The 16,316-nt window shown below is 43.6% G+C and overlaps 1 protein-coding gene across 24 annotated transcripts in view; it reads left to right on the top strand.

Annotated features, from left to right (window-relative positions):
• Positions 1-16,316, top strand: part of LOC137528845 (leucine-rich repeat and fibronectin type III domain-containing protein 1-like protein) — a 688,143-nt gene that overhangs the window by 38,057 nt on the left and 633,770 nt on the right. For 19 of the 24 annotated variants that reach the window (XM_068250501.1, XM_068250496.1, XM_068250497.1 and 16 more), the window contains one exon: positions 775-938. The exons of 4 other annotated variants lie outside the window; for them this stretch is intronic. The gene's annotated coding sequence lies outside the window, so the exon portion shown is untranslated. Of the gene's footprint in view, positions 1-774; positions 939-14,498; positions 14,522-16,316 lie in introns of those variants that run through there. One more of the 24 variants, XM_068250506.1, reaches the window with a different exon arrangement.

The following is a 16,316-nucleotide window of genomic DNA, read 5'->3' as shown; positions in this document are numbered from 1 at the left end:
TAGTGTGAATCAGCCCTAAAGGGTCTGTTTAGACCCCCTTTTTACACTTAATCAGTTGCTCTCAGTTATAACTGAAAGAAAACTGATTTTCAAAGTAATGCCCATGTTTTCCTATGGCTTAGTTCACACTATATGCATTTTAACTGAAATCTTTTTCATAATGCACTGCTATGGAAAAAAACGCGTACTAACGCATACCAACACATTAAGTGTAAAATGCGTTGGTATGTGTTAGTGTGCATTAGTACGCGTTGGTATGCGTTTTTTCCATAGCAGTGCATTGTGAAAAAGATTTCAGTAAAAACGTTTATAGTGTGAACTGTGCCATAGGAAAACATGGGCATTACTTTAAAAATCAGTTTTCATTTACCGTAGCTGTAACTGAGAGCAACTGATTAAGTGTAAAATGGGTCCTAGGCTGTTTGTGAACTGGGTTCTAAAGCTCTCCCAAGGTTAATATACTTTTAATGACTGTATTTTAACATTTAATACAGAGTTCATAATATGTATATAGAGTGGGGAATAGTACTGTGTTAGCTAGGCATATTTTTAAGCAATCAGAGGGCACACTTAGCCAATCCCCATTGGTGCCGGATAACAGAGACTCTACTGTATTTGTTGGTGACACCTACCTCTTCCTGGAAACGCTGGAAATGCTCCATCCAGGTCTTCAGCTGGGGAGAGGCGGGCTCACCGTACTCCATAGACTCTCTCTGTAAGGAACAGATACGGAACAATCATGCTAAGTCTTGTGTGTCCATCTCATATAATTAGAAAGCAGAAGAAGAAGATATTAAAGAGGAGAATCGCCACTTACACAAGTCATCAGATCATCCTTCAGCTTCAGGAAGACCATGAGGGCCTCAGTTACCGGGGTCCGAAGAGCAGAAGTGGACATATCAGTCAGTACATCCACCACTAATGAAACTTGCTCCAAGGTCAGCATCAGACGATCAGTTGGTGGCTAGAAAATCAGAATAGTAAAAGTATTTTGTAAATTGTGAAACAGTAGTCGTTTAATGACTGTGGTAGTTGCTCAAAAAGGAAATATATTACATTTCTAAAGTAATATAAGCTCAGAGACCTCATTTGCAACAGGTTTAGTAAGGCTAGGCTCACACCTTCCAAAGATCGTGGGAGTTTTTTGTCAATGCAACCTAATGCACAATCGTAGTGCACTGGGAGGCGGTTTTACACAATAGGAAAAAAAAGCAGACACTTTTATCGCTTTTTTGCTTTTTAGACTTTGTAGAGCTAGTAAGCATCTTTTTAGAGAAGTGGTTCTCTTAGGTGATATTTTCACAACTTGTCAATAAAATGTTTTTTAAAGAGAATCTGTACTCTAAAATTCTTACAACAAAAGCATATCATTCTCTTCATTATGTTCTCCTGGGCCCCTCTGTGCTGTTTCTGCCACTCTCTGCTGCAATCCTGGCTTGTTATTGCCAGTTTAAGGCAGTGTTTACAAACAAACTAACCAGCTTGTGATAGGCTCACATAAGCAGAGTGTGTGAGTCATACAGAGACTGCAGGGGGCCTGGAGAGGGTGTGTATAGCTTCTATCCAATCACAAGCAGCCCTGCACATTCCAGTCTGAGTGCCTCAGCCCGACAGAGCCGACAGAGGAGAGAAGATTAGATCATATAACAGACATAATACAGTCACTGTGCAAGTAGGAAAGGCTGCAGTAAACCAGACCACATTAGAACAGGCATAGGAACTGAGGCCTAGTGCACACCAGAGCGTTTCGGCTGCGGTTTGCGATCCGCTTGCGGGTGCGGATCCGCTTGGGTAATGTATTTCAATGGGCTGGTGCACACCAGAGCGGGAGGCGTTTTGCAGAAACGCATACTCCCGGGCTGCTGCAGATTTTGGATTGCGGAGGCATTTCTGCCTCAATGTTAAGTATAGGAAAACCGCAAACCGCTCTGAAAAACGGCACTTCAGAGCGGTTTGCCAGGCGTTTTTTGTTACAGTAGCTGTTCAGTAACAGCTTTACTGTAACAATACATGAAATCTACTACACCAAAACCGCTACACAAAACCGCAAAACGCTAGCTGAAACGCTGCAGAAAAATAAGAAAAAGCGTTTCAAAATCTGCTAGCATTTGGCGGATCTGCTAGCGGTTTTTGGTGTGCACCAGGCCTGATAGGATAGAAGAAATAAGGATGATTTTGTTACAGAGTCTCTTTAAGCCACCAACAAGCAAGAAAATACTCACAATACTCACAATAATTTTGATAGTACTTTTTCACCTACATTTTGGAACTTTTTAAATTGCAAAGTGCTTAAAGTTATTTTACAAAGAAGATGAAAAATTATCTCCTAGGAGAAAACTCAAGAGAAAAAAGATAATGGCGGATGGGCAGCCATGTTCAATGCCATTAAGTATCACCTTTATCAATTCGGAACAGTCCAAAGATTGACAGAAAATTCTAATAAGGTGATAGCTCTACCTATACAGGTTACTGCCCTACAGACAGCAGGAATCTATTTCAGCACCTTAATCGTTATCTTAATCGTTATCTTGGCAAAGGAAGAGTACAATATATAATGTTCACTGAATGGAAATGGCTTACCCAGCAGCCCTGAGGCATATAAATTACTCTAATACAGTAATGCAGTTCTCCACTTGTCAAGAGAACAAATCCTGTTCCCATGTTATAGTGGCGATCAGGCTTGAAGTGTGAAGAACAAAAAACTGGAGATCTTTGTTTTTATGATGGCTACTTTATAAAAAGGCCCCCATTTTCTGTGGTGAATATATATATGCTTACACGAGTGACCATACCCCTCTCTAAAGCCCTCATTTAATTCATGTTTTTCCTTAAGTTTTCTCCTAGGACAGGCATGGCCAAAGTGGCCATAGCTGTAGTGCCGCATGCAGGGGGCTATCTTATGTTGCCACTATGCCTCCACCTTTGTCACCTGTAGGTTATCAGCCACCACTGTAGCAGTGGCAGCCACTGATTAGCAGCTGCCACTGTGCCAGCAGCAGTAACAGCCACTGATTAGCAGCTGCCACAGTGCCAGCAGCAGTAACAGCCACTGATTAGCAGCTGCCACTGTGCCAGCAGCAGTAACAGGCACTGATTAGCAGCTGCCACAGTGCCAGCAGCAGTAACAGCCACTGATTAGCAGCTGCCACTGTGCCAGCAGCAGAAACAGCCACTGATTAGCAGCTGCCACTGTGCCAGCAGCAGTAATAGCCACTGACTAGCAGCTGCCACAGTGCCAGCAGCAGTAACAGCCACTGATTAGCAGCTGCCACTGTGCCAGCAGCAGTAACAGCCACTGATTAGCAGCTGCCACTGTGCCAGCAGCAGTAACAGCCACTGACTAGCAGCTGCCACTGTGCCAGCAGCAGTAACAGCCACTGATTAGCAACTGCCACTGTGCTAACTGCACACGATTTGTAGGTTTTTCCTTGGGAAATGTTTTATTTGACAAAATGTCACAGGCATACAGGAGTTAGCAAAAATTGTGTTTAGTTTCGCTAGTGTGGCCCCTTAGCCGTCTCAAGAACAACGATATGGTTTGGACACCCCGTCCTAGGATATAATTTTCATCTTCTGTTTAAAATAACTTTCAGTATTCACCGAATGAAAAAGTACCAATCAGAAGGTTTAAAAGGTTTTGTCAAAATTATTGTGAGCATTTTCTTGCTTGCTAGTGGCTGAAAAGACATATTACTAATAAGGCGTGCAAATATAGCGTAAGAGATAATAAGGTGTGTAAATATAACGTAAGAGAAAAAAAAATATGAGTTCAACAAGGGCCTTGGCATTAGGTAACAATACCCCACCTGATTACAGAGCTGCCCGTGGTCTAAGGGGGCCGTCACTCTCTCTTCCCCCTTTATGCAGAGCAGGAGCGCAGTGTACACATACTTACGCCACTGCAGCTCCGCTCTCGCCTCTTCCCTCTGCAGCCTAGCAACAATCACCAGCGCTCCTCCGTAACACTGGGCCTTATAGAGGAATACTGGTGCATGCTGCGCTTCTCTCATTAAGGTGCGGGCAGGGGGAGGCTGTAGGTTACTGGCAGACCACCCTTGGGGGGGGGGGGGTGTCATGTTTTGTTTTGTTTTTAGCATAGGACCCTACAAAGTTTTTGCTGGGGTCCCCATGTAACCTGAGCAAGGCCGGATTTATACTTTTTCCATCCCTAGGCCAAGTATGTTGGGGCTTCCCTTTCCATGTGCAGCAGTGCCCCTCCCACTCCATGTGTAGCCCCTCTTCCATGTGTAACATCAATATACATCAGCTCCTCCCTTTTATGTACAACTCCCTGGGGCATCAGCTTCCAATGTTATGTGTTCCCCCCCCCCCCCCCTCCCTATTTGCAGCCTCCTATTTCATATGTAGCAACCAGGAGCATAACTAGAGAGGAGCAGCACCTGTGATTTCAGGGGGGACCAGAGCTGTGGGGGGCCCCAACTACCAATCTTCCCCTCCTCCTATACATAAGACTATACTTCAGATCTGGAGTGGCAGGCTCATGATGGGTGTGAAGATCATGATGGCCACACTTGTTTTATGACCCTTGTGAGATGGACCCCAAGACTGTGGAGGGCACCAAAGGGAGGCAAGAGGCAAAGGAAGGGGTGTAAAAACATTGGGGGGCCCCATCAAAGTTTTGCAGGGGGGCCCCATGAATTGTAGTTATGCCGCTGGTAGCAACCCCCAATAATCTGGCCCCGCCCCTAGAACCCAAAATTGGTCTACTTTATTTGTCCTTGACCCAAATGTACATGTATGGCTAGAGGTGACTTCTGATTGGTTGTTATGGGCAGCTGCTCTTTGCATGGTATTACATTGCATGTTATTTACATGTACATAGTCAAAGTTATCATCTGATTGCTCATCTCGATCAATTACACCTGAATTTGTATGCATGATTGTCTAATCAATATCGGGTTCTTCTTACCGTGAGGTCACACACCGAGGGCTTGTGTCTCCGCAATCTTTTGTGACATTTCAATGCATTCGGGGACATGGCCTTTTCCTGTAGAAAACAAGACATTTCATCTGAATGCAGAACGTGGCTGATCTGTATTGAACACGTACTGTATGCGTAACAAAGCATATTGTTAGGCCGAGTGCTGCTGCAATTATGAAAAGGGCACAGTTCTTACAGCACTGCCAGTAGAAACCTGAAGAATAATTACTTGTAATATAAAATTCAGCCTGATGATATCAGTAGGGCACCTTTCTTCTGTATTGACTTTAGGAGAGCCATAGAGAGGCAGGCCTCCCTGGCGTTATGATTATTTCCAGATTTGGAGTCTAAAAGCTTGTAGCGCTCGCTATGCTACTCTGATAAGGCATGTTAACTCTGATAAGGTGTGATCCACTTGGTGGCCCAATGAGAATCATCCTGATTCTAATTGGACCAGTGAGAATCAGGATGATTCTCATTGGGCCACCTAGTGGATGAATGGGGAGCCCCGGCGGGAGACTCAAAGATGCTTTGCCGGCTCCGAGAATAAACAGAGATGGAGGAAGAATGTGCAGAGGAGGAGCGGCGCGGGACATGCGGCGAGACGGGAACGATGGAGGTATGTTTTTTTTGTTACATTTTAAATAGGTAAGGAGTCAAAACGGACTCCTTTACCTATTCAAATCCCTGGCATCTGGGGTGTCCTTAGTAAAGGAGGCTCCCAGATGCCAAAAACAGCTTGCTGACACCGGTGATAGGTCTTTTTGCCTGCTCAGAGCAGGTGAAAAGTTTACACCTATCTTTGGAAGGAACCATTGCTTCCCAGTAGATGAAAAATGTAATTGCATAGGGGGCAAGGAACAAGCGAGTTATTTTCCGGCTGGGGAGGGGGGGTGTTAAATGCAATTGCATTAGGCGACCTTACTGACGCCTAATTTAAGAACCTCGCCAGCAATTATCGCTGGTGAGTTTGGTAATTACATAGGGCCCACTGTTTGTTATAGTGAATCAACCCCCTTGTTCGTTATTTTCAAACCAAGGATAATACTGATGCTTCTTTGTCTGTTTGTCCCTCTGGCCTGAATCAAACCTTCACTCTTTCTCTAGCTTCAAGCAAACCTGTGAGGTTTGCAAAAGATTAAGATTGATACTTACCTCAGGAGACGGAAGCCTCTGGATCCTCCGAGACATTTCCTCCATCCTCCTCATCAGGCTTTTACAGTGCTGAGACCCTGAAGTTCGCGGGCACATGGCCACACTGCCTATACAATAGCATGGAACTGCTTAGGTTTTGGCGGAAAAAACTGAGCCTAATCGGGCCGTGCTACTTGATGGCTTGTGCATGCGCAGTAGCACTGACTTTCTTGGGCTTCAACAAGTGATTGTTGATGGTTTTTCGGAGGGTACAACGCTGGAAGGGGCTGGTGGAGGAGGACAGGGGAAGCCTCTGGATTATCCAGAGGCTTCACTCTATTGAGGTGAGTACCCTTTTAGGTTACTTTTTTTTCTCAGGGGGTAATTAAGTTATTAGATCCTGTTGATCTGATATTGTAGGAGGAGTTATGCGGTTGTGACAAATTCTTCAGGAATCCAGGGCCTAAATGATGTAGAGGTTGAAATGTTAGTAGGCTAATCTTGAGGAGGATTCTCCAATTTTTGGATGGCCAGTGAAGTGAGCGAATATTCTGTTATGTGGCAATGGTGGGGTTGGTTTGTTACTTGCTACTACAAAAGTAGTTGACAATGTGGATTCTGATGGTAGGATGGTCCACAATAGCATATATAGTATTCAAAGTCCCCATACCTACTTCCTTCATGTAACCCCAGTAGCACCTCCTCTGCTTGACAAGGCTGAAGTGATGAAACATTACTTACTAGATATCCTGATCCCAATACATTTCTCCTACTTACATGATCATGCTGCAGTTGACTGAGGATCTTCATATCAGCAGACGACACAGTTAAATATCGGGACACGGGACACAGCTTCTCATGTGGTCGTCCGCCCACCACTGCTAGGAGAACAGCCAAGATTACCAATCTGAGGTCCATGTTAATAGCGTTGAGATGAGTTCTTCTGGTTTCTAAACACCTGGACATAAGATCGGAGTTATTGTATATATGCGTTGTGCAGCTGAAAATCTAGTTACGCCCCTGTAGAGATGCCAAAACCCCATGCTTGTATCCAAAACTGTGTTAACATATTAATAACAACGGCTATTTCAAAACAATCTACCGTATGGTAGCATTTGCTGGACAATATAAGTATATGGCACATACATTATTATTTTGGGTACAACGGTAGCAAAAGTAATCAGAGAATACATCCTCTAGAGTCTTTAGTACATGGGGTATAGTTTATAGAGACAATATATTTATATGTATATGTAACTACAGGGTCACTTTAAAGTGGACCTGAACTCAGAACATCCTCTCTGCTCTAAAAGATACACAACAGCATAATAACCTTTAAACAAAAACATTTCTTTGTTACAGCTGATACAAATCCTGCAATAAATCTGCACTGTTTCTACTTTCTGATTCATGGAAGCAGACATATTGTTTACTTCCTGTGCTTTCAAATGGGCTTATCTGCCATGGCAGTCATGTGACACAGCTTGTGATTATACACAAATGAGAGGGAATTAGACATGCTAAACTCTCTAAATACACACATGGTGCATTTCTCTCGGTTTTCCTTCTGCCCTGTGCAAGTGTTCAGGTCCACTTTAAGAAACACCTGAGCTCCTCCCCCAACCCCAGGGCCTCATAGCAGCTGCCATGCATTCTATGGCTATTGCCACACTTTTGCTGCCACCTGTGCCCCACAGCCTTGCGTTTGAACAGCAGGGTGATGCTGAGCCTAGTAACAGCAGTCCTGCTTCGGCTTACATGGTCAAGTCTTTAAAGGACACCTGAAGCAAGAAGGATGTGGAGGCTGCCATATTTATTTCCTTTTAAGCAATACCAGTTGCCTGGCTATCCTGCTGATCCTCTGCATTTTAGTAAGTGGGCGTTTTGGTCCATTGTAGCCCCTTACACACTCCTAGGAGTTCAGGTTCACCACGAGCTTGCTGGGTACTCTGTAACTCTGGGTGTCCTACCCCATAGAGCCACATTAAGCCATGCCATACACTGATGAAGACCAACCAATATGAAACAGTCTGTATGCATGTTGGATTATTGTGGCTCTATATATTGAACAAGCTGACTCATCATTGCATTCCAGCAGGAGGTGTGTTTAGCCTACAAGGACAATAATGGCTGATTTGCATATTCAGCAGTGATGCATTGTGGGAGACATCTCAGAGCTCACTCCAACCTGAATTATTACAAATACATTCTGTTTTAAGAAAGCAAACTTTTGTTTTCCATAGCATTGTAGTAAGAGGGCTTTTTGTTCCAGTTTAGTGAACTGATAGTGAGCGATTTCTATGGCTTTTTGCACTGTCCACATCATTGCCAATCACTCTTTAGCCTTCACTACTAAATAATCTTATATATTAATTTGCGTGAGATTTCTTTGATTTTAGCACATTACCTGCTTTGCTATTTCTGTGCAAATGAAATGACAAAATATACTACCAAGTAAATAATACATTCAATAAGTTATTATCTCAGATTATACTTCAAGGCACCTTCACATAAGATTATCGAATCAGTAGAAGATTACTGACCTGCTCTTGTAGTCCACGAGTCTCCACAGTTGGTCTCAGGATGTTCTGAGGAGCTTCCATGATCCCTGTTTTATAGGTAACTGCTCTGCAGTTGGAGATTTCCATTTTCGTGATGTTGGGATAACTTGTTCAGAAGAAGAAGAAAAACGTGTTTGGTGGTTGCTGACGTTCCGAATTCAAGTGACAGGAGAAGTAGTGGCGGCCACTACAGGAACTTCTGCTCAGCTTTCATTTTCGTGTCTAGACGGGTGAGAAGGCGACGTAAGATGACTGCGAGGTTTTTCTACCTGTCACCCAGCCAATTGCTTGCTTCGCCCAGAAGTTACTGTACATCACTGTTTACTGTGTGTCACGTAAGGTCAGGCCCGAGGCCAATTCATCCTAAGCTGTGAATCAGCTTTCATTTTCTTTCTACTGGCTGCAGAAGTTCCCTGGGCAAGCATGTATTCATTCAGGAAGAACCAAAGATTGGGCCATGAGGTCTTCCAGTGTCCTACTGGAGATTTAAAAGTGCATGATCCTTTTGTCACAACACCTCCACAGTGGCCCCTTCTTGGCATGCAAACCCCCTAGTGTAGCTGGCATCTTGCCTTAGGCCACATTTCATCTTGAAAATTTTCTGCAGAAGCAGCACTGGGGCAGGTAAATATTAACCAGTTTTTCCACCACTACAGTATATCTACGTCCTCTGTGACTTCATCCAAGCCATGAGGACATAGTTATAAGTTGTGTAGCTGAAGCACAGCTGTGCACGATTGGGCTTGCTCCTGTGCAAAACCTCCAGCACTATCTGCTGCATCACTAATTGGTGAAAGCGAATATTTGGTCCCTGAGATTGATTTTTACCCCCCCCCCCCCAACAAAAAAAAAGTCTTGTGATAAACTTTAGAAATAGCCAAACAAAATTTGTTTTTTTATCTACAACAGCGATTTTTATTTTTTAAACTAGAATTGGTAAAACTTAGAAACAATGTGGTTTTTTTTCTATTTTTGTTTTCTCCTTTTCCTATTAAAATGCATAGAAAATAAAATAGTTTGAGGGAAAAAATGCCATACAATGAAAGCCTAGTTTGTCTTGAAAAAAAAAAAAATTAAGGTGTCATAAGTAGGGATAACGTTATTGCTAATTAAATAGGGTCATAGCTAAAATGTCAAAACTGCCCAGATCCATAATGGGGAATCAAGATCTGGATGCAAAGTGGTTAAGCTGCTCCAATGCTCTACTCTGCAGAAGGTGGAGGAGCATGCCCCCCCCCCCCCCCCCCCCATTTTCACTATAGTTATGCTACTTAATTTGAGACTGTTTAATAAATGTTAAATCTTAATGAACAATTTGAATTAGACTAGGTTTTAGATTTTGGCCCCTTATGTGATTGAGTTTGACACCCTTGCCCAAGGGGGATACAGAACCACAAACGCAAATGATGCTAGAAGCTACAGTATATTCAGCACCTCGGAAAATTTGATTGACCGCCCCACTCAAGCATTTGCCAGCAATTAATTGTAAACACATTGAGATAAATGCTTAATGCGGGACTTCTGAGTCCTGCTACTAATACTAACAGGAGGAGTGGACAACAGCTCTGTATGAAGTTTCACAGAAAAACAATGTTTTTTTCCTCCTCCCTCTACTCCTATTCACCTTGTACTTGTGTCTGTCTAATGGCAAAACTTGAGGCATGTGGGGGAGCAGAGTGGGCTCTGTTAATGGGGAAGCATTGGTACTCGCATGTAGGGTAACTTAGATGTATAGCTTCCACACTGCTGTGTGCCACTTAAAGTTTCTATAATTCCTATATAGAAACATGGTGTAGAGAGCAGCCTTTCTCAACCTTTTTACCCTGGAGGAACCCTTCTAAAAAATGTTAAGATCTCAGGGAACCCCTGTATAAACGGATGTAGAGGTTATTTATTTATAGTAGAATTGGTCATTAAAGCTGGGTGAGGGGGTTCTAAAGGATTTCCAGATCTCCCCCTCACTTAACCTATTATTGGTAAGTCTGAATAAACACCCCAGGATAACAAAACCTCAGCTTAGTCTTTGATTTTCCTTAATTGGAAATCTGCTGATCAATTATCAGTATCTCACTAATAACCCTGTTCAGTTGGAATATTCTATTGGAGCTGAAGATTAGAAGTAGATTTTAAAGTGACGTCAACAGCTTTTCCTTCCCTGATCTCTGTTACAATGTAATACGACATACATATGAGTTAACCAGACGAAATAAAGGCCCTGCAGTCATAAGTACATGGCTATTTTATAGTTCTTGTTGTTTTCTGTTTATTTCGTTCTCATTACACAATGGTACAACTGCCGAAAGTGATAGGAGCGCCTTGAAATCTTGTAAAATCTATTATGGCCGGTTTTAGACCACTGGATATGATAGGTTTCATTGAACACCCTTTGTACATATGCTGTCAGCCTAAGATGGCCAAGATAATGGCCAAAAGTGTCATAACAGTCACATTGCTATCATTATATCAGTGATGAGCATGTAGGGTAGCTAGAATTCAGGATGGGCATAAAAAGAGTGAAGAAGACATTAAGAAGGTAGGAATGCAGCTTTGAAACCTTCTCAACCTGCCGGCTGAGACATCTCATCTTGTGGGGGAATATGCCAGGGACCCCCTGCAAAGTCCTCAAGGAACCATGGTTGAGATGGAAGGATGTAGATGTTTGGAATAAGCATTATATTCCTGCTGTTCTCTCCATGGGATGTGAGAGAACTGATGTTCTTTCACACAGCCAAACTATACGCCAGTCTACCCATCACACCAAACACCATTTTTTCATTGTCTAAAGGCTAGGCTTACACTATACCTAAAAATGTACCGTTTTCTGGAGTGGAGACAAGCTAAAGAGGGCTTGGATGCTTTTCTTGCATTGAAGGGCATCAATGGCTATAATTACTCAGTAATTCCCGGGAGAGTTGATCCAGGGATTTGTCAGCCTGCCATCTGGAGTCGTGGAAGGCTAACATCGGTTTCATTTAGAGGAAAGCCCAGAAATGACTATTCTTCCTCCGCCAACTGAAGACACTCGGTATGGCTCAGTCCAGCTGCTACTCTGCCACCATTGAATCTGTCCTCTGTTCCATCCTGATCAGGAACGATGGCTCCTCCTCCGGCAACAGACATAAACTACAGAGGCTCATCAGTTCAGTGGAGAGGATAATTGGGAGATCACTCCCCCCACTTGACCGCCTCTACAACTCCAGACTGCACTCCAGAGTGCTGAGGATTGCAAAAGATCCCACTCAGCTAGGCCAATGTTTTTTTTTCAGTTGGCTCCCATCAGGCCGGAGGTTTTGGGCCATCTCCACCACTACTGCAAGGCACAGGAACTCCTTTTTCCCACAGCTGTTAACCTCTTGAACTCCCTCCACTCACTTCCCCCCACCAGTGCCCCCCCCCCCTCCCAAACACTGGTTGCTGCTTATGGACAAACTGCCTGCTAGGGTGTAATTGCACTGTCTACTGAGTGACTTTTTCTGGCTCTTTAACTCCTTAAATGCCTCTTTAATTCTTTACATTTCTGCATATTCTTTATTGTACTTTATACTGTATATTTGGTGTATATTTTTCCTATTTGAGCTATGTACGTGCCAAACCCAATTCCAGCCAGGACCCAGTCATGCTCGCCAAAATAAATTATTCTGATTCTGAAGGATTTTTTCCCTTTTAAGGCTAATTGGCCCAGGCCTTGTAAGGTTTTTCGCCTTCCTCTGGATTAACTGGGATATAATGTGCTACTTATCTGTAGGATCCATGCAGACATGTCCATTTTCAACATGTCCATTGTCTCTGCTGCAGTGGAACACAAACTCCCATTTCCCACTTTACGTATGCTGATGGACACTATGAAAGACTATGGAAATTGACTACTTTCATTCACAATAATAAAATGAAATCAGATATGATGAATTTCCTGACCACAAGAACCTAGTAAAACCCTCCCAATAGTGTGAAAACAAGAAGTTGTCATCAGGGCTCTCATGCCATCCATTGTCAAAAACGCAAAATGCATGCTGCAAAAGACATCAATGGGTGCAAAATATATTGAATGCTACAGCGGATCCTTTAAAAATGTACATGGGATCCACTGTGACCATACATGTTGTTAATACAGTATAATGTAGACCAAGCCTCCCACAACTGAGAGCAGGGGGGGGGGGGGCATGAAGAACCCAATAGGTCATTTAGGATTCCTTAATTCTACAGTATGTATATGTTTTTAAACTAAACTGAAGTTTTCGGACTTTGGCTTGCCAGAATGGAAAATGGCAGACATTGGCCGGCCAAGTCTCTAAGATTCCTATCTTGCAGCTGGCCAATTCTCACTTTGGCTGTCCAGATACCAAAGTGGCCAACTTTGGGATCTATCCATAACATATAAAATAGTTTATCTTGTCAGTTTATTTTCATTCAGTGTTTTCAGTTCAGGCTCTCTATATTGCAAGGATTAATGGCAAACATTTTATTTAGCTTGATTACTTTGTTTTATGTGCTGTAGGGTACAGAGTAGATGTCTACTGAGTTCTTCTCTGGGTTTGGAGGAAAAGATCCTGGATAATGATTGAGGTTGTTGCAAGTTAGCAACTCAACTATTGTGCAGATTCGTTTGGGATCCACAGGATTGGTGTGCATTTGGAGAAGGGTGGGCCATACACGCCATTCCTTCAAGTCCAGTACGGAGTTCAGCTGATCAGGACTGGTTCAATTAAGCAGTATAAGGCCCCAGGGCAAAAGTAGCCTAGGGGCCCCCTATTCCACCCCCACCCCCCAGCAAAACCAAAGTTAGCCCTCAAGCTAGCTGCCAACAACAACCCCCCCAGGTGGTCTCCCCCCGAACTCACCACGAAGCTCCTGCACGATGTGTAGCTACATTGTTATGACTCACTCGTCCCTCCCGGCGAGCTGCTCCTGTGCTCTGCGCTCCATCTTTAGCCCTGCTGCCTGCCTCTTCTCCATGACCTGGCAAAAGTTATGCTTAAATAACCTGTGACGTGATAGATGCCGGGGGCCTTTAGGGGTGGACTCCTAGACTGAACTTTGAGGGTTCCTTATGCTGACACGCCAGTACGCATGCTGCTATTGTTTACAGCGGCGAAGCGCGTACTGTGGAAGCGTCTGCCCCTTGCTAATAGGGAGGGAGCGCCATGCGCTCCACTGACATCAGAGCTTTTTGCCACCATGTGCGGCGAGGTTTTACATTCGTATTGTGCAATTTTCCCATGTATTCACATTTTCTCAAGATATTGTGTTTATTTTCATGTATGCCCAATAAAGGTTAAGTTTTATCAATGTGGCCAATCTAGTCAGACTTCAGTCAGAAACACTAATCTATGGTTAAGTATTAGAGGCAGAGGATAGACAATGCACATAAGAAGCCAGACAACCTTTATCCTATTTAGCCCAGGGTATGTGGCATTCATGGTTTTCAAAAGCAATTCCACATTCTTGAACTGGTATGATGTAGTGTAAACCACTGCCCATGCAGTTTCGCATAGTAGTACACGCTTCCTCAATACACTTCCCCATCTTTACTTTTGAGAGACTCGGCCGCTCTGAAGTCTGAGTGCTTTGTTTATGTCTATGTTACTGACCCGTTTCTATTTAAACTGATTCGTTTTGAGATTCACCACTACCTGTTTTTCTTTAAGCATTACAAAACATTTATAAGAATTTTCTTTCTAAAGGTGCAGGTGTGTTAATTTACTTTCATTTTTGACTTGATTGACAGATTTCTTTTTTTTTTTAGTCATCAGTTTAGGGTTTAATACAATAGATTAGAATAGAATCAATATAGAAATATGCAGTTGTTGGAAACTTTTTTTTTTCTTTTTTTTTTTAAAAAACAGATGATCTAAGAAATCCTTAGCCTAGGCCATAGCTTAAAATGGTATGAAACTCAATATTTCCTTTTTGCTCTTTAACCTTCCTGGCGGTAACCCCGAACGTAGTTCGGGGTAAGCCGCGCAGGAGGTTTTCTCCGGCCCTGCTGGGCCGATTTTCTTAATTTTTTTTTTTTGCTGGACGCAGCTAGCACTTTGCTAGCTGCGCCAGCACACTGATCGCCGCCGGCCTGCGCCCGATCGCCGCTATCCGTTGCGGCGCGCGGGCCCCCCCCAGACCCCGTGCGCTGCCTGGCCAATCAGTGCCAGGCAGCGCCGAGGGGTGGATCGGGACTCCCAATGACGTCACGACGTCGCTGACGTCGGTGACATCATCCCGCCCCGTCGCCATGGCGACGGGGGAAGCCCTCCAGGAAATCCCGTTCTTTGAACGGGATTTCCTGATCGGAGATCGCCGAAGGCGATCGAAGAGGGCGGGGGGATGCCGCTGAGCAGCGGCTATCATGTAGCGAGCCCTGGGCTCGCTACATGATTTAAAAAAAAAAAAAATACTGCCGCGCTGCCTCCTGGCGGAATTTTTCATACCGCCAGGAGGGTTAAGATTGTTTACAGCATAAAATCTACTACCACATAAAATTGTAGCAGAACAGCATTTAAACAGTTAAACACAGCTCTTTGTTCTTCAGTGGAAAGCTCATTGCTTCAGTGGGAAGCTTCTTCCATCCGAAGAGGTGATAACATTATCTTTTACATTCCTTTGTCAGATACATTTAGTAAATATTGGCAAACTGGTGAAACTGAACAGCACTGACCTGAGAAGCATAAAGTGCTGAGAAGTGATCACTAGATTTTAATATATACATACAGCAGTTATGCAATACAATGCAATGGCAGCTTTCAAAACAGATAACTGTACTTTGGAAATTTGTAATTTGTAGACAGACAATATTACTTGTGCACAAAAGCAAATATGATAACTGTATGGGTAATAAAAAGTAGAAAAACATTTTTATTGAATGTTCTGTCTGAGTTTTATCCTACTTTAATTTTCAAACTATAACAAGATTATCTTTCAGGTTGGGCCAACCCAGCCCACAATTCCCTTTTTTACAGTTCAGCATCCCAGCATTCTTTAAATTTTCTTTGCTGGCATATTCATGAACCACTTCAGCCTAACTGGACAAACATTTTCATCCAGTTAGGCTGCGCGCACTCCCGCGCCCCCCCAGCCCCCCCCCCCCGTGTGCGCCCCCGCTGCTGGCTGTTAGCCCAGCGATCAATGAATGGGATTATAAATCCCTTTCACTGATCGGACCCCCCCGGAGAAAAGCCGACAGCGTCTCTTCAGACGCTGCGGCTTTTCTGAGATCAAAAAGTTCCCCGTCTTCATACTTCTTCCTGGGAGCGAGATCGATCGCTTCCAGGACTTTTTGACTGTGGCCAAATAGCAAACTACACCCAAAAACACTTTGAATTAAATAAATACATTTTAAAACATTTAAAATCCCCTGTTTACCTCCCACACCAAAAAATACCCACATACAAATTTTAATAAAAAATAAAATGAAAAATTACAATAATAAAAAACAAACAAACATAAATAGTTACCTAAGAGTCTGAACTTTTTAAAGTGAACCTTAAGCCTGTGAAAAAAAATGAGATTAACTCACCTGGGGCTTCCCTCAGCCCCCTGCAGCCGATCGGTGCCCTCGCAGCTCCGGTCCGATGCCTCTGGACCCGCCGGCGAACACTTCCGGTTTGGCCGTCACCGGCCGACAGGCATAGGAACGCGAGTGATTGTTCGCGTTCCCAGCCTGTAATTCGCCCTACTATGCTGCTATT

This window comes from Hyperolius riggenbachi, chromosome 8 (genome assembly GCF_040937935.1).
Source record: "Hyperolius riggenbachi isolate aHypRig1 chromosome 8, aHypRig1.pri, whole genome shotgun sequence".
Classification (NCBI taxonomy): domain Eukaryota; kingdom Metazoa; phylum Chordata; class Amphibia; order Anura; family Hyperoliidae; genus Hyperolius; species Hyperolius riggenbachi.
The sequence above is the reverse complement of the archived record's forward strand: the minus strand, read 5'-3'. Positions and strand labels throughout refer to the sequence as shown.